Source organism: Callithrix jacchus, chromosome 6, assembly GCF_049354715.1.
Source record: "Callithrix jacchus isolate 240 chromosome 6, calJac240_pri, whole genome shotgun sequence".
In the NCBI taxonomy this organism is placed as follows: domain Eukaryota; kingdom Metazoa; phylum Chordata; class Mammalia; order Primates; family Cebidae; genus Callithrix; species Callithrix jacchus.
In genome coordinates this window covers 66142471-66161473 of record NC_133507.1, presented here as the reverse complement: position 1 = coordinate 66161473, position 19003 = coordinate 66142471, and positions in this window count along the sequence as shown.

Sequence of the window (19003 nt, the reverse complement as noted above, 5' to 3'; positions counted from 1 at the left end):
CAGAGTCTCTGTTGGGTGCAGAAGAAGGTCAAATGTAGAAGCCAGGAGCACATCCACTCACCAAGCAAGAAAAAGGAGGAAAACATAAAGTAGAAGTAGAATGGAGTCAGGACAGATAGCAGCCACAGCTATTGAAATCCCTCGGAAAGCAGTGTCCATAACTCTCTATGATGCAGCAGTTCAGAGCTTCCCAACTGAACCCAGACAGCTGTCACTAGCCTTGGTGAAGACCATGATGACTCTGGTCTTTAATATTTACTACTGAGGTAGCAGTATAAGCATCCAGTGTAAATAACCAACCCAGAGAAAAGATGAACAAACTTAGCAGAAAATTCGAGAAACTATTGAGGAAAGCCAAGGAAATGATCACCTATTGAGCACCCACTACACATTTTGCATTCTCCCTTAATTCTGTGTGTCCTATGAACTAGGCATAACTATTCCTACTTTGCAATGAGAAAACTGAGGCTAAGAGAAACGTATCCAAGCTCACATAGCTCATTAACAGAAGGACTATATAGAATTAGAATGAGTATCTGTCTGATATCAAAGCTCTTTCCATCTATTCTTGCTGCTCAGAATTAAAGCCATGAGAAAACAAGAGTTCTCTGAAGGACCAAAAACAAAACAAAAAAGAAAAGAGTCAAAAAGTCAAGTAAGTGTTTAATGCAAGAGTAATTTCAGGAATTAGGACTGATAACACACTTTTGGATTTGGCAATTAGGAAGACACTAGTGACTTTGGGGAAACGAGTTCCTGTAAAGTGATGAGGATGAAAGCCGAAAGCAGGGCTGTCAGTGAGGAATGGTAAGGGGATGGTGGCTAGAATCGTCAATTGCTCTTTGGAGAAATTTGACAGTGAAAGAGTAGTAGCTCTAAGAGTACCACAGCTAAAGACTTATTTTTTGTTGTTAGGAAAGACATGAAAATATTTGTTGGCAGTGATGATGGAGCCACTAGGAATTAATATACAGTCGGAAGAAACAGGGCATTATTACAAAACACAGTTATGTAAGAGGGAAAGAAAATAAAGCTAAAAATGTTTAGATTTATTTGAGTTGGTAAAAAGAATGCAAATATAGAGATATTTGGAAGTTAGAGTGTGACGGGAAGTAAAACTTGGGTCAGATATCTTTGATCAGTCAAGTAGGAGACAAAAGTATCTGCTATAAATGAAACGTCTCAGTGGATCTTCAAGTGGTAAATAAGTGAATGAATGAATAAATGACACAGGAGAAAATCTAGTGGCATGCTTTGGTTAGTGTCAGGGAGAAACAATATAGCAAATAGAGAAAATTTCATCATTAAGTGAATTTGAAGCACTGAACAATCCCAGTGTGTGGTGAAAGTTGATGAGCCAGAGCTGTTATAAACTGACCCTTCCAGGTCTATTACAGTCCACCTAGAAAATGAATCCTACTGCAGCCCCTGTGGGAAACAGAAATGCTAATTATATAAGCACCATCAGTCTTGAATTTCTCAGCTGTGATATTTAGTAGTTTTCACTGAAATCAGGACAGTTAAAAACTCCGTAACTGCCTTCTCCTTCTACCATATGCAGAGTTAAACTGACTGGTACATCACTTCCATAGGCAGAATACAGCAGACTTCATCTTTATGCCTAAACTCCTCTGCTAAAACAAAAGCCTGTTTGTAAATCCTAATTTTTTAGGGGAAAAAAAAGTGTTGCAGGCCTCACATTGTAAGCATTTAAACTATCTTGACAGGAACGAATATTAGGTGTGGTAATTCCCTTTAGGTATAGGAAAACCTGGATAAGGTATAAGCTTGGGAATTGAAAAGATGAGATGGTGTAGGTAGAGTGAGTGGGTATCTGTTATGTTTCTTCTTTTATCTTTAAAAATCTATGGCAAATCAACCTCCCTTTATTAGTGGAGTATTATCTAACAAGTCAGTCAACATTTGAAGTATGTACTTGAACAAGGTGAGAACAGAAAAATACATTTTATCACTCTATAAAATTAACTTGCTTGAATTCTAAAATTTAAATCCAACTTTAATAAAAGGAAACTGTTTCCTCAGCATTGATGCCATTTATTCTGATGCAATTTGGATTTCATTAGGTTCTGTTAGCCTGGAATTCAAGAGACATTCATGAATTTAGAATGTTTTACAAATCCCTCTATAGAGGCACATGTTGATTTAGGAAGTGTCCACATGACAGTAAAACAACCAATCAATTCAGTGAAAAAAAAATCAATTGATTCAATAAAAACATCAAACAGGCTGTTTGCTGTCATGAAGATCAAACTACTGTTTGACAGAACTTTTACTTTTTAATCAATGGTATTGATGTCCGTAAACACTGTCTTAAGTTTACCAGCCCATGTGCATTGTACAAAAGAAGACCAACTTGCTAATCATTAAGTAATTTCAGCAAGAGAACACATAGGAAAATCTAAATTTCAAGGCCAAAATTTCAACTTCCACTTTGCAGCTCTTCCCATGTCTAATTTCTTTCTAATTAATCTCCTTCCAAGAGAAATTTGAGGTGCCATTACCACATGCTATATCTCAGACAAAGTTGCCATCACATTGAGTAGCATCTTCTATGTTTACCCCTAAAACAAAGGTGGTAGATTTTAGCGTTCCTTTCTTTATATACACCATTCATCTTTCTTGGCTGATATTTCTCGAATTTGTAACATATCCATCATTATCTAACTGCCAACTGCTTTCAGAGGAGTGTTGCTTTAAGCTCATTATTTCTTCCCATTGGAGAATCTGCAGAGCTTCTTTCTACAACTCACAGCAGCCAGCATGGTACGTGTGTACAGATGAATGGTCAGGTTTGTCCTTCAGAGTCCCTTTGTACCCAGCTTTGTCCCAGAACTGCAGCGCATAATGAGCAGCAAATGCATACTCATGTGCCTTAAAAGCGTACCATGAAAGCTGTAAAAAAAATGCCAAAATAAAGACCACATTTACAAATAAGCTGTTAGCATAGCCACATAACTCCGTAGAGTTTCCTACCTACCTAAGAGTTTGGGGATTATCATGACTCTCCTATAATTAGTTTCCACAAAACTTCCTTGTAGTCAAGCAGGGTTGATTGGGCAGCTATCTTTCAAGAAGAGTTACACGAGCTACACTTTGGGAGATTTCAGACTAAATCTGAGAGTGGATGATGAAAGCACTAACATGCAGATTGTGGGGAAAGTAAGCGAAGACTCTATGAATGCTTTTAGTTTAAAGGGCTGTGCAAGTGTATCCACAAGGCACTGAGTCACAATCAGAGAAAAAGATGTGTGTCCCATGTCTCTTTCTATAACTCATTATTTAACAACCCAAGTTAACAGGCATAGATGCTCCAGAGTTACTGAATGCAATTTTCAGAATTTTAAAGATTGACCGGTACTTGGAAATACTGAAAATGTAACATTTACCATCTCTGCAACTGATCTCAAGAGTCTATTTTGGGACATGAGATAATGGGGAGTGGATCTACAAATAATTGCTAGGTAACCAAAATAAAGCTTTTTTTCTTTTTTCTCTCTTTCCTTTAATATAGGTCAAAGTGAATACACATAACACTCCACCATGATCAAACCTGGTTTTGCACATTATGTACTGTTATTGTTTTTGTTAAAGCAAAGAAAAGCCAGGAGGATTAGTTATCTCAGCTGTACATATCTGAGTTACAGAAACACAGCTGGAAAGTCATGGTTTCCACCCCTTCCACAGTCTTTCCTATGGCTAAAATCAGCATGGCTCCATTGAGGTCTAAAAGACAAAGATGCATTGTCACTGACTCCTGCCATGCTAACACTCAAGTGTGCCACCTTTAGTGATCTAGAGTCATTTTGGATCTTTGGGTATTTATAACATTTATGCTTACATGAATGGATTAAAATCATTGTTGTCATGAGAAATATGACTTCTCGCCATATGATTTTAGCAAGAATATTAAGAAATCTAACATATAAAACAAACAAAGGCATCACACCTTATGCCACAGGATATTAAAGTGTCGGAGAGGACAATCAGAAAATAACTATTTTTAAGCTCCCAGCAGGAGCATATGCTGCTGCTGCTAATGGTCATACACATCTCAGAATTGAAAGATGGAAGCTGCTCTAATATTTTAGATTTTGTCACAATATATCATTCTATTTTAAAAATAGATCAGTGGAAGATGCTCTTCCTTTGAAGATATTTCTGTGCTGCTTTATACGCAAATTTTTTTTGTGGATTCTATTTATCCTTTGACCAATTCTTTTCAAGTCCAAAAGTAAGGATTGTCCCAATTTTCTAGGTTCCTATGAAAGAAAGAACAAGCTGTAGTAGTTCAGCCACTTCATACCATCTTTTTTATGAAATTAAACAACTAAAACGTTTGATTGTAGAAAACACCACTTACCAAATGTTTTATTTAGGTGTCATATAAAGCAATGGGTAGTTGAAGATGTGTTGAAAAAAATCTTACACATATTAATCATTAAGATGATATTTACCTTTTATATTTTAATTTAAAAATTTACTGATATCATTCAAGATTCATATGCATTTGTATGAAATCATACAGAAAGATCCCTGATTTCCTTACACACTTTGCTCAGTTTTCCCCACGGACAACATTTGCAAAATGATAGTACAATGTCACAATCATGATAATAATATTGATGCAATCAACCTATCTTATTTTCCCCAGACTTATTTGTACTCACTTGCATGTCATTTTATGCTGTAAATGTTTCAATATTCCAATTTTAGGAACTATCTTTATTAAATTTTGTCAAAGCACGTGATGGGTAGGTGCCATCTGGTGTTTGACCTGGAGCTAACTACCTCCCTGGTTCTGTAAAATTAAGTAGTTAATATGTTTGGTCAAATTTTATTTCAAGAACTGATTTGCTGCAGCTGTAATAGTAGCATAGTCCAAGACCAAGACAGATGTTAAACCAGAAGACATAAAAGCTTACAAGCAACATGGCTAACTTCCCCTCCAAGAAACTAGGTGCTTTGAAGAACACTAAAAATTATATGAGACAGATCTCCAGGTTCACGCCTGTGTGTGGCAATGGGTTGATTTTTGTTATTATTTTTATTTAGTGCCTTCTGGGTATACAGTTCTATATGAGTGAAAGAAAATACCATTTTATGGATAGAGACATATCAGGAGGATCCAAAGCCCTGAATTCTTGGCTGAATCCTACTTCATATCTCTCAAATGTAATCCCAAAATAGCAATCTTTATTTTCTTGTTCAGTTTTTTCTCATGTGAGTTAAAAACACTGGTGTGTGATGAAACACAATGTATTGGCACAGTACAATTGAGAAGAATCTTTCAGCTTAGTTTTCTCTTCTGCTTTTAGAAGAACATTCTGTCCTCAGTCACAGTAGTTGTATAACCTAACACTTAAGTTTTTACTATATGCCATGTTCTATGCTTATCCCTGTACATGTCCTACTTAGTTTATTTATTATTCCAAGGAAATCTAGGATTTAGAAACTGTTATTTCCCCTGTTTTATAGATGACCAAATTGAGGCTTAGGCAATTTTATTTACTTAAGGTCATGCAACCTGGTAAATGTCAGACCTGGATGTAGAATTACAGTTTCTTACCCAATATCCGTGCCTTGCTTTTACCTGCTACATTATAAGGCCTTCCTTTCTATGGTCCATATATTCTTTTCTACATTGAATCAAAAGGAAAAGTAGCCTCCAGGGTCTATGGTCCCATTCTGCCACCAATCACTGAAACTTCCCTATACTACAAAAGTGTTGCCCCAGGACCTGAGAGAACTAATCAAATGGAAAGAATCCCCTCAGTCACCATTCCTAATTTCTAATCAGAGCAGTAAAAGAGGAATTTTTTCTTTTGCTTTTAAGTTCAGGGGTACATGCACAGGCTTGGTATATAGGTAAACTTGTGTCATGGGGGTTTGTAGCACAGATTATTTCATCACCCATCTATTAAGCCTAGTAATCATTAATTATTTTTCTTAATCCTCTCTCTCCACCCTGTCTTCACTTCTCAATAGGCCCCAGTGTGTGTTGTTCCCTTCTATGTATTCATGTGTTCTCATTATTTAGCTCCCACTTACAAGTGAGAATATGTGGTATTTGGTTTTCTGTTTCTGCATTAGTTTGCAAGGATAATGGCCTCCAGCTCCATCCATGTTCTTGCAAAGGACATGATCTCGTTTTTCTTAATGGCTGCATAATCATCCATGATGTATATGTACCATGTTTTCTTTATCCAGTTTGTCACTGCTGGGCACTTAGGTTGATTCTATTTATTTGGTAATTTTCTTTTTTAAGGAGAGAAGGAAAGAAAGAAAAAAAGGAGTAAAGGAGAGGAAGAAAGAGGAAGAAAAAAGGGAGAGAGAACGGGAATGCTGCTTTATTCTAAAAATGGGTACTGAAAACCTCTTTTATGGCAATAATTGTGCTTAATAATGGCCAATCAATATTTTATTTAAACCTATGAGTAGGTGCAATGTGGCACTGACAAGAATGTACACCTTATGTATTTAAAGTAGAGAGCTCTATAAATGCCTATCAAGTTTACTTGTTCCGGATCTGAGTTCAAGTCCTGGACATCCCCATCAATCTTCTGTCTCGTTGATCCATCCAATATTGACATTGAAGTCTCCCACCATTATTGTGTGGTAGTCTAGGGAGTCTAAGTCTCTTTATAGGTCTTATGAATCTGGGTGTTAGGATCGTTAGCTCTTATTGTTGCATCGATCCTTTTACCACTCTATCTTTGTTGCTTTAAAATCTATTTTATCAGAGGCGACAATTGCAACTCCTGCTTGCTTATTTATTTATTTATTTATTTATTTATTTATTTATTTATTTATTTTTGCTCTTCATTTGGTTGGTAAATCTTTCTCCATCTCTTTGTTTTGAGTCTTTGTGTATCTTTGCATGTGAAATGGGTCTGGATGGAGCATACCATTGGGTTTTGGCTGTATCTTTTGATTAGGGGATTTAGTCGACTGTCATTTGATGTTAACTGGCTGTTTTGTCCATTCGTTGATGTAAATTCTTCATTATGTTGATGCTCTTTACTTTTGGTATGTTTTTAGAAAGGCTAATACTGGTTGTTCCTTTCTATGTGTAAAGCTTCTTTCAGAAGCTCTTGTAAAGCAGGCCTGGTGGTAATAAAATCTGGGAGTACTTGCTTGTTCATAAAAGATTTTATTTTTCCTTCAGTTGTGAAGCTTAGTTTGGCTGGATATGAAATTCTGGGCTGAAAGTTCTGTTCTTTAAGGATGTTGAATATTGGCCCCCACTCTCTTCTGGCTTGTAGGGTTTCTGCTGAGAGATCTGCTGTAAGTCTGATAGGCTTCCCTTTGTAGGTAACCTGACGTTTCTCTCTGGCTGCCGTTAGTATTTTCTCCTTCATTTCAACCCTGGTGAATCTAACGATTATGTGCCTTGGGGTTGCTCTTCTTGAGGAATATCTTTGGGTGTTCTCTGTATTAGCTGCCTTGCTAGGTTGGGAAAGTTTTCCTGAATAATATCCAGAAGAGTATTTTCCAGCTTGGATTCATTCTCTTCGTCATATTCAGGTACATCTATCAAACGTAAATTAGGTCTTTTCACATAGTTCCATATTTCTTGGAGACTTTGCTCATTCCTTTTTATCCTTTTTTCTCTATTTTTGTCTTCTTGTTTTATTTTGTTAAGTTGATCTTCGAGCTCTGATATTCTTTCTTCTGCTTGATCAATTTGGCTATTAAAACTTGTGTATATTTTGCAAAGTTCTCGTGTTGTGTTTTTCAACTCCATTTATTCATTTATATTCCTCTCTATATTGTCTATTCTTGTTAGCATTTTGCCAAACCTTTTTTCAAAGTTCTTAGTTTCTTTACATAGGGTTAGAACAAGTTCTTTTAACTCCCAGAAGTTTCTTATCATCCACCTTCTGAAGCCTACTTCTGTTAATGGAACACAGTCCTTCTCCATCAGGCCTTGTTCCGTTGCTGATGAGGAACTGTAATCCCCTATAGAGGGAGAGGGGTTCTGATTTTGGGTATTCTCAGCCTTTTTAGGCTGGTTTCTTCCCTTAGTTATAAATTTATCCATCTGTCATCTTTACAATTACTGCCTTTCTAATTAGGTTTTTGAGTGGACATCAAATTTATTGATTCTCAGTGCCGGAATCTGAGCAACCCACTGTGCCAGCCAAAACAGCAGTGTTGAGACTGATGGTGCTCTTCTGCCTGGGAATCTCCAATCTGGCTTCCTTCTTGAGTCCGTAATAGGCGACTCTGCCTTCCCAGAGCTCCAAACGTTGGTCAGAAGGGGAACCAGTCCCACTTACTCTGCACCAAGAGCTGCCGCACCAAGGTGCCTGCAAAACTGCCACGCTGGCCCCAAGAGTCATGCTGGAGACCCGTAGGGCTCCTCTGCTGGGAATCTTCTGGTCCATGAGTGACAAAAATTCATCTGAAAGTGCGGCATCCTCTCATTCTCTGCGCTTTCACTGGGAGCCACAATACCAAGATGTTAGTGATCAGCCATCTTGGATCTCTCTCTCTATTCTGTTTATTTGATATTGTGAATAGTTCTGCAATAAACATATGCATGCATGTGTCTTTATGAAAGAACAATTTATATTCATTTGTGTATATACCCAGTAATGGGATTGCTGGGTTGAATGGTAGTTCTGTTTTTAGCTCTTTGAGGAACTGTCACACCATTTTCCACAATGATTGAACTAATTTATACTCCTACCAACAGTGTATAAGCATTCCTTTTTCTCCACAACCTTGTCAGCCCCTGTTATTTTTTGACTTTTAAATTGCCATTCTGACTGACATAGATGGTATTTCATTGTAGTTTTGATTTGCATTTCTCTAATGATCAGTGATGTTGAGCTTTCTTTATATACTTGTTGGTCATATTTATGTCTTCCTTGAAAAGTGTCTGTTCATGTCCTTTGCCCACTCTTTAATGGGGCTCTTCGTTTTTTCTGGTAAGTTGGTTTAAGTTCCTTACATATTCTGGATATTAGACCTGTGTCAGATGTATAGTTTGCAAAAATTTTCTCCCAATCACTAGATTGCCTGTTTATTCTTATAATTGTTTATTTTGCTCAGCAGAAGCTCTTGAATTATAATCAATCCTATGTGTCAATTTTATTTTTTTTTTTTGCAATTGCAATTGGCATCTAAGAGAGGACTTTCTTTAAAAAACAAAACAAAACAAAAACACAAAAATTAAGCTTCTCAGGAGTAACTGAGAGCCCACCATTTTGAAGAAGAGTAACAGTTTCAGTGTCAGTTAAAAAATAAAAATAAAATCCTAGCAAGTGGTTAAGTCATTTGCACACTACTTGAAAACCAGCAGCAAGAATGAAAGCAGAGCTTTTTACCAGGAAAAGACCAGAGGGGAACAGAACAGTAGGCACATACATATCCTATACTTCAATCCAGAAGCACTGAATTTGTAAGTCCTCGGAGACCTTTTAAAAGCTGGAAGAAGAATCCGGGCTGGTAGTCTTCAGAGGATACTGTGTAGAGAACAAAGCCCTGATGGCATCAAATCAAGGGACCCACATCCCTGCTAAGAGGTTGTAAGAAATCTCAGGAGAGACACCCTTAGTACCAAATGGATCTTTCTGGGCATATATATAAAAATATCCTCGTTCCTAAGCCATCAAAATTTCTGCCTAAAGAGCTTTCACTATAAAAGAAGGTAAGTACACTTCTATCAGACTCACGGACTGGCTGCCTGCAGCCTATAACACTAAGAGCAAGGAGTCCATGCGGCACGGAATGTTTGATGAGTAACTCAGCAGCAAACCTAACCTCATGGTCAGAGCCTGCTGATGTGCACGCCCCATCGTACAGAGAGACAGATGGAGGTGATGGAGCTGGGGATGGTTTCCAGTGCAGATAGGTGTGCTGGAAAGGTGGCTTGTTAATAATATCACTGCTCCAAGCAACTTCTTGTCAGTAGTCAAAGTTTCAGGATCACAGACTGGTGGCTTCTTGAAAATTGCTGCAGGACTGGCATAATTCCTAGTGTAATTCCTGGTGTAATTCCAATAAAAAAATTTGAAAAGTCTTATAACACTCCAGAGGGCTATGGTAAGACCAGTGGTGTGAAGTGACTAACATTTGGTGAAATTTTATAGCTGAGCATGGTGGCTCATGCCTGTAATCCCAGCATTTTGAGAGGCTGAGGCCAATGGATCACTTATGCTCAGGAGTTTGAGACCAGCCTGGGCAACATGGTGAAACCCAAATCCCCATCTCTTCAAAAAAGCAAAAGTTATCCAGGTGGCTCACATCTGTAGTCCCAGCTACTCGGAAGGCTGAGATGAGAGGACAGTTTTAGCCCAGGGGGTGGAGGTTGAAGTGAGCTGTGATTGCACCACTGCGTTCTAGCCTGGGAAAGAGAGAGAGAGACCTTGTCTCAAAAAAAAAAAAAAAAAAAAAAAGAAAGAAAGAAAAGAAAGAAAGGAAAAGAAATTTTATGTCATATCTTGCAATATTCATACTGCCCCAATAATCAGATTTTTTTAGAGTTGATACTCACATATTCACATTAACAGTCCCTTTGTTAATTACATTTCAGTAAAAACAAGCAATAACAGATCTCTTTTTTTATAAAACCTATTGCTAAAAAGATTTTCTTTGGATGCTGCAAAATAATTTTTGATGTGAGAAGAACCAAGTTTGTAGCTTATTGTAGAATGGATTCATTTTCAGCCAGGGTATCAGGACAGAGGATTGAAATTTCTACATGAGGTCGGATAATCTTTATTAAAAATATGATTAGTATGAAACCAAATAGGATGATTAAAAAGTGAACATTGTTGGAATTTGATGATGTAATTACACACTAGTTTTTTGCCCTCACACTGATGCAGGGTGTAGCCTTACAAAATGATATTTTTTTCAAATAACACAAATCACAATAAACATTTTAAATGTCTTCCTGGGAGAAGCCATGATGAGTAGATGTGTTCCTAAGACATTTCTTCCAGAGAAAGTTGACAATGAGTATGACAATAACTTGTAACTATTTTATTGATCCTACAAAATGAACAAAACTTGGAGCTTCTAGAATTGTTCAAAGTGAAGCTTTCTTTTGTCAAAAATTAGATAGATGTGGGTATACGTGTATCAATAAATTGTAAAATATGTTCCATGGTTTTCCTTTTTCTGCTCATACTTTCCTGTTTCTACTATTACCAACCCTAACAGGTGGGTAGTCCTAATGAATGCTAGGTAGAGGGACATTTATGACCTTAAGGAAAAGGAAAACCTTAGGTTTAAAATGCTAGAAACTATGTAAAAACGGTGATAAATCTTTATAATTTTGGTGGAGGGTTTATGTAGACCAACCACTCATTGGCATGTAAATAAATGAGTCAGTCATTTGAAAATAATATTTTATATTCCAAATATATTTCATCCTCCTACTGTTAAATAAAATGGTTGGAGAATTGCGGGGGTGGGGGGGGGCTGTACACTATATAGGCAAAGAAAATGCTGCCAAATGAGCTAGATAATTGGATGTGAACTAAACTGTGAGGTGGAATTAAAAGTCACAATGAATATATTTGGATTTTTACTTATTGAAGACTACTTGAGCTCAGAAGAGGTTAGCTTCAGTAGACCCAGTAGAATATGGTTGCTGTTAAAGCTAGAGAAGACAGATATCTACCTGATTTTATTCCTGTAAATATCTCTCTTTTCTACCTGCTTTGCCCTCTGTTAAAATCAATAGACAGTGATTCTAAAGACCTAAGTTCAAGTCCCTCTTTTACCACATGTATGACCTTAAGTGTTTCTTGAGCTCTAGGAGTTTCAATAATCTCACCTTGAAAAGTCCTGAGATCATTGGAAGGAAAAGTGAGATAATGGAAAACGCACATCTCTGGTATCTGTAAAGCACTATGCACATACAGATTGCCTATTATTACCATTGATATCAAAATTCAGGGTTAAGGTGTTTGTCCCTAGAAGAGGCTATTATGTGCATAAATTTACACAGTAGTAGTGATATGTTACTCTGTTAGTATCAATGAGGGAGGATCATTAAAATCTGTAGAAATTATTGAATTTTATTAAATAATATTGGCTGAACACTTCCTATATACTAGATATCATATAGGCAAGCAAACATATAGATAACAGTTAGTCACCGTGCTTAACCTATGAGATAGTATCCTTATCCCCATTTTACAGATTAAAATGCAAGTGTTCTGAGAAGCTTACTATTTACTCAAAGCTACTTAAATAGTAGATTTTTAACAGGAAATATCTATAGCTGGAGACACTACAAGACAACAACAAAATTAAGTTGAATACTTAAAGGCAGGTTATAGGATCTAGCCAACACAGGAGTAATAAGGTGACGTTAGAATAGCATGTTTTAGAATTGATCTCATCCTACCTAGGTATAGGACAAATGAAACATTGCTCCCTTCTCCAGTTCTGCTTAAAAATTAATCTGATAGACAAAGCCATCTCCTAGGAACTGGGTAGAATCACCAGAAGGAAAAGAAAAAATCTCTAAACTATAGTCATGCTCCATCCTAGATATTTTCTGGGGTGACTGCAGCCAATCCATGGGGTCTATGTTCCATGCTTCAGAAGCAGACGGCTTGCAAGCAGAAGCTTAAAACAAAACAAAACAAAAACTTAACTAAACATAACCTACTAGGGCATTTGATCAAGCTGTAAGACAGACTTCTTTTTTAAAATAAAAAATGTTAACATATTTTTCTCTTTCACTTAATCTTTGATTGTCTTTCAGGTGGCGGGGGGGAAGGGTGACGTTAGAAGTGAGAGCAAAGTGATGAAGGAAAGCAGCCTGAGTCTGTCTCTCAAATATTGCTGCTAATCTGCTCCCTGCTGCCAGTCCTGCCACTCAGCAGAATTCGAGGGGCTGTAACAAGTGCAAAGGAGAGCAAGAAAAGGGAGAAGGGAAGGAAGAAGAGAAAACAAAGAAACTGATGTTATGTTTGGAGGACAGGGAACAGTGAAATCCTGTTTGTAGCAGCAATATTCTCAATATACTCCCAAAAAAATCCTCAATTTAATCATATTTCAATTCACTGTGAATCTATTTATGTAGGAATGTAGATATACAGAGATATATCTATCATCAGCCTGTCGTTTATATAGACTATATATTTATCAATTATAAGTGACTTTTCATTGAGGTCATTTGGGCTTATTGTTTTTCTTTATATTTAAACATTTCATTCCAAGCAAGTTAGGTACACATCCATAAGCATGCAATAGGCAGACACTGACACACACTCTAGATGATAAATGAATCAGATAAATCTATTTATAAATAGTTATCGATCTGCTGCTCTCTGCAGTGTTGCCACTTCACACAGTAGAGCCGAATGATCTATTTTGCCTTTGGACCTTTGGTTTAGTTGAAAGATGACTACAGTGGTGTGCTGCTAGAAGGTAGCCCATTAAGTCTTTGTCCTTAGGACTCCGAGGAATAGGAGATCACCACTGGATGAGCTAGAAGCACACTCTCATCTAGGTGCAGAATACTCATTCCTAGTTCATCTGCAAGACTCATGGCTGGGATAAATCATCAGACAGCAGTCTTAACTAGGAAAGAACAGCCCAGCAGGTAACACACACAGCTAGTAAGCTGCCAGCTTATTGACAGCCAGTGTGGTGGATTTCATATTCTATAGGGATGTCAGCTTCCAGAGAGTTCAAACATAAGCCCTCGTGAAGGGAAACTCCAAGACAGTAATTTTGCCTGTCAGGAATGCTATGCCAGATGGATTTAGCAGTAGCCTGACATGTCCAGACTCTAAAGAACATTTTGAAAGGACCAGAAAATCACCCAGTCTTCCTTTTCCAGCCATCCCACCCATTAGAAACCATGGCCTTAAAATCAGCAAAGTCTTAGCAGTAGAATAAAGGGCCACAGGAAGAGAAATTTCCATGTGGTGGGGGCAGCCTTTACTCAGTTCAAGTTAGCTGTCTTCATCTTGAACCAGAATTCGCTTACTCCTCTAAATTCTCCTTAAGGCAGGCAAATCCACTCTCACCTAAGCTCACAAGATAGTCCAACACGAATTTCTATATAAGGCATAGACTTCTAGAAACCGCTTTTGTCTAAAAGAGGCTAGAAATGAGCAATAAAAATCTTCTAAATGAAAATGAAGAGGATAATTGCCCTGCATAAAAACTTATATTCACTCTAGAAATACAGAAGATATCCTTTGTTTCTTTTACCACCTTGATCATATTTGAGAGAGTATTTAAAGTGCTTGACTATTAAAAGTAACAAATAAAATTGTAGTGAACAGCCTTACTTCCCTAGAGTTATTGTCGACTCGAAGATTTTACTTCACAGTGATTAGCAAATAAGAATAATTGTATAAACAGCAATAAATTGGATTTTTTTCTTCTCTTATAAAGAGAAACTTTCATATGGATGCCAACTTAGTGGAGTGATTGTCCTAGACTCTTTATGTAGAGTATCTGCCTTAATCAAATCAACCAAGTTCTGCAAATATGACCTATCTATTTGAACATGAAGATAATTTTCTAATATAGAAATTTCAATATAATGACTGTAGTTGTTATAAGGTATTGGCTCCTTGTGTATAAAGGAGGTTTTTCTTTTTCCTATGCAGGTTTTGAGTAGTCAGAAAATGAGAAAATAGATGGGCATTGGTAGAAATATAGATATCACTAGATAGAGTGATAAAAATTTCACATATTTTACATGCCATTAGTATATAAAGGTCTTATATTTGAATCTGGAACAATCAAGTGAGACTATTTGTAACATCAGCCCTGAATACCAGGAGCATTCTATCCTCACCTTTGCAATTACCCACTCTGGCTTTCTCATAAGGTGTAAGCAATATCATATATTCTCATTCAAATATTCCCTTATTTAGAATTTGAGCCCCTGGAGGATAACAACCTTTTCCCCAAGAGGGCCAGAGGGAGATACGGCAAGAATGTCCTCTCACTTCAGGAATTCCATCAAATGGCCCAACTTCAGAGCAGAGGTATTCTAATCTTGATACTGTCTAAACAGCCAAGTCCTAAAATGTCCAGTTTGCTGAGCACTATCTTTGCATTTACTTACTATCAATATTTTATTCTTGTATTTATTTTTAATGATTGTCCCACTGTTCTTTACCTGCGTGGAGTCAATGTTAGCTTGTAAATTCCTACAGGTCAGAGAATGTTTTATTTTAACCCTATCTTATCCCCATCTCATCTTTCAATTTTGTATTTAACAAATGAGCACTTAATAAATAATGCTATCAATGGCTTCAGTAAAAATACCTTACTAAGCTTTTGCTTAGCAAAATGCTTGCTAATAGCAAGGGCCCAATATATGTTAATCAGCATTTTGAGACAGTATCCAGTTCATGGGCTTTAGATTCTGTCATTTCTATATTATAAACCTGACCATATCACTCTTCGTCAATTGAGCTGAGGTAAATCACTTAATCTGTCTACAGATAATAATACATATTTTATAGTCTTTGCTATGAACTAGTGCATGTGAAGCACTTAGCACAGGTCTTCCATACAACACTTTTTAAAAAAAATACTACCATTCTAATTGTTTTTGTCAGGTCATTTGACATTGGCACTCCCTTTGGAGACTTCTGGAAATTTTTCCATTTCCTAGTGCAACCTGGGATTATTGCTCTCCTTCTGCCTGTGTCCACCCACTGTTACTCTTCTGCACACACTTTCCTTCCTTCCCTGACTCTTTAAATGTGAATATATGTCAAGGTTTCTCATCTCAGAACATTTTTCCTTTCACAATACATTCTAGACTTAGACCATCTCATTTACTCTCAAAGGTCTGCATTTCTATCTCATGAATTCAGTATACGACCTTGCCTCATAATTTTCCGAGTAAAGAAAGAGGCCATAAGGCAGGAATGCCTTCATCTTGCCACCTTGAAATCTCTAAATTCATCTTTATCTGTTCTGTCCTCATCGTTTGACCTCTTTTGCAACATAAGTTGCATCTTTCCTACAAAAACAAAGGCCCATTCCTTCACCTTTACCCTAGATTACCCACTTTACCCTTGTACCTCAGCTTCAGCCTGGCTCAGGACTTTTGTTCTACCTGTTTTCACCTCTTTTCCTACTTAGTCTCTCCCTTTCTACCGAATTCTTCCCCTAGGCATTCAATATTTTTAACAATTCCTATGTGTTAAACCACATGCAACAATAAGAATGCTTTCCATTTGACCCACAGCTTTCAGTTACTGCTTTAATTTTTTTCTCCCCTTTACAGTCAAGCATCCAGAAAGCACTGTCCATGTGCTGTCTTCTCTACTTTCTCGTTTCCCTTTCACTCTTCAAGGCAATTCAGTCTGGCTGTAGGCCCCACCATATCAAAACTATTTTCTTTGGAGTCACCTATGATATCCATGATTTTATAGCTAATGTGAATCATTCTACACTCATCTTTCTTGACTTAGTGGACTTACGTAAAATACTGGCCTGCATTACTTGTATTTTATGATGCCAGACTCCCTTGGTTTTCTCTTCCAGATAATTCTAAGTCCACTTTGGCTGTTATCATCTTGTTCTCTACCTTATATCTAAATGTTGGTGATCAACAAGTCTTGGTTCAAATATCTCTTCTCACACTTCCATCCTGTCATAACAATCTCACTAATTGTCATGTCTTTAAACACCTTCTATGTGCTAAATCTCTACATCTGTGTGCATATGTTTCTAAATGTATGTCTCCATAACTGCCACAGGCTGCATTCTCAGCTTCAGAAACTTGATAAGCTATGCACATAATATCTCCAGTTGGAATTGCTGTAGGCATCATAAACTTCCATCTTCAGAAACTGAGCTCAAAATATTCTTAAATTGTCCCAGTCTGTGACAATGGCACCTCCATCTACTTAGTTGGGAGTGGAAAACACCCATTCATTTGTTCTTACCCCAAAACACGAAAGTCATCTCTCATCCCTCTTTCTTTCTTTCTTCCTTTTCATCTTGATTCATCACCAACCTAACTTGGCTTCTGGTTTTCTTCTCTACAGCATCAGGCAAGTCTAATCCCTCTCATTGCTCTTTGGTATTATTGATATAATCTTCTAAACTATGTCCTTTTTTGACCACATTATCCATCCCACCTCCTAGTTGCACAATAAAATTCAGTTTTTACCATGTCACTTATCTGTTTAAAATTTATCTGTAAATTGTCACTGTTTAAAATAAATTATTAAATCCTGGCCTGGTGTGGTAACTCACGCCTGTAATCCCAACACTTTGGGAGGCCAAAGCAGGCAGATCATGAGGTCAAGAGATCGAGATCATCCTGGCCAACATGGTGAAACCCCGTCTCTACTAAAAATACAAAAAATAGCTGGGCATGGTGGTGCGCACCTGTAGTCCCAGATACTCGGGAGGCTGAGGCAGGAGAATTGTTTGAACCCAGGAGGCGGAGGTTGCAGTGAGCCAGAATTGCACCATTGCACTCCAGCTGGGGGCCTGGCAATGGAGAGAGACTCTATTAAAAAAAAAAAAAAAATCCTTAGCATAGCTTTAAAAGCCTTATATGGTCTGGTCTCTGACTCTCTGTACAATTTTATCTGAAACTTTGTCTTCTTTTTATTCTCTAAGCTTCAGCCACTCTTATCTTTTTTAGTTCCATAAATACTGGCAAGCTTTCTCTAATCTCATACATCCAGCATCTTTAAGTCACATAAAGCCTTCTCATTCTTCAGGTTGTTGCTTAACTTAAACATCTTCAGAAAAAGCTTTACTAAGCCAGGTATGGTGGCTCACACCTGTAATCCAAGCACTTTGGGAGACTGAGGAGGGCAGATAACTTGAGGTCAGGAGTTCGAGACCAGCCTGTCCAACATGGTGAAACCCCGTCTCTACTAAAATACAAAAATTAGCTGGCATGGCAATGCACACCTGTAATCTCATTTACTCCGAAGGCTGAGGCAGGAGAATCGCTGGAACCCAGGAGGTGGAGGTTGCAGTGAACCGAGATCGCCTCACTGCACTCCAGCCTGGGTGACAGAAAAAGACTCCATCCCCCACCCCCACCAAAAAAAAAAGAAAAAAAAAAAGAAAACGAAAGCTTTATTAATTCCCACAATTACAGTCAGATTCCTATTCTAATGCATAAATCTACCATTGACTTTTCTTTTGGAACTACTAACTAGGTAAGTTACATATCAATTTACATAACTTATGTCTGTTTCCCATGGTGAGCTCCATGAAAGCAGAGACCATGTCTAGTTGTCACCACTGTATCTCCAACATAGAATGGGCAGATGATGGGTACTCAGTACATTTCAGTTGAATTACTGTGTTAGCTTCTGTAATCCGTGTCTAGCCTTGATCCCTCTCCTAGGTATCAAACTTTTATTTCCCAATTCTGACTTTATAAATCCACCGAGATGAACTGCAGGCACTTCAAACTTAGTATATTAACAATCAAACATATTACCTTCTCCCTCCCAACATGCACCTCGTGATTCCCTATTTTTGTTACTGGCATTCATCTTCTTCCTCTATTTTGAAGTCTTTAAGTCATTTTTATTTCAAGGCAATTCAGTCTGGCTGTAGGCCCCACCATATCATCCCTGATGAAAGGTCCAATTAATTGCCCAAATCAGTTTCTTTTCTCTCTGTGGTGTTTTTCAAATTTATCCTTTCATTTTTATTTCCACCACTAACTTGCTGCTTAGGCTTTTGTCATTATTCTCCAACATCAGTTGAATGGTCATCCAACGTCCATCATTTCACTAAGCCACTGCATCTTCTACATTGGATACATTGAGAGATGGTTAGCATCATGATTAGGAGCGAGGACTCGGAAGCAGTCATGCCTGGGTTCTGCCTGTATGGCTCTGTCTGCATCCTAGCTATACGACTATTTTCAAATCGCAAAACATCCTTGTGCCTCAGTGTTAAAGAAAAATAATAATAATAACTGCATATGAGACTATGACATGAGGGTTAAATACACATGTAGAACTGTGCTTGCACATACTAAGAACTCAAT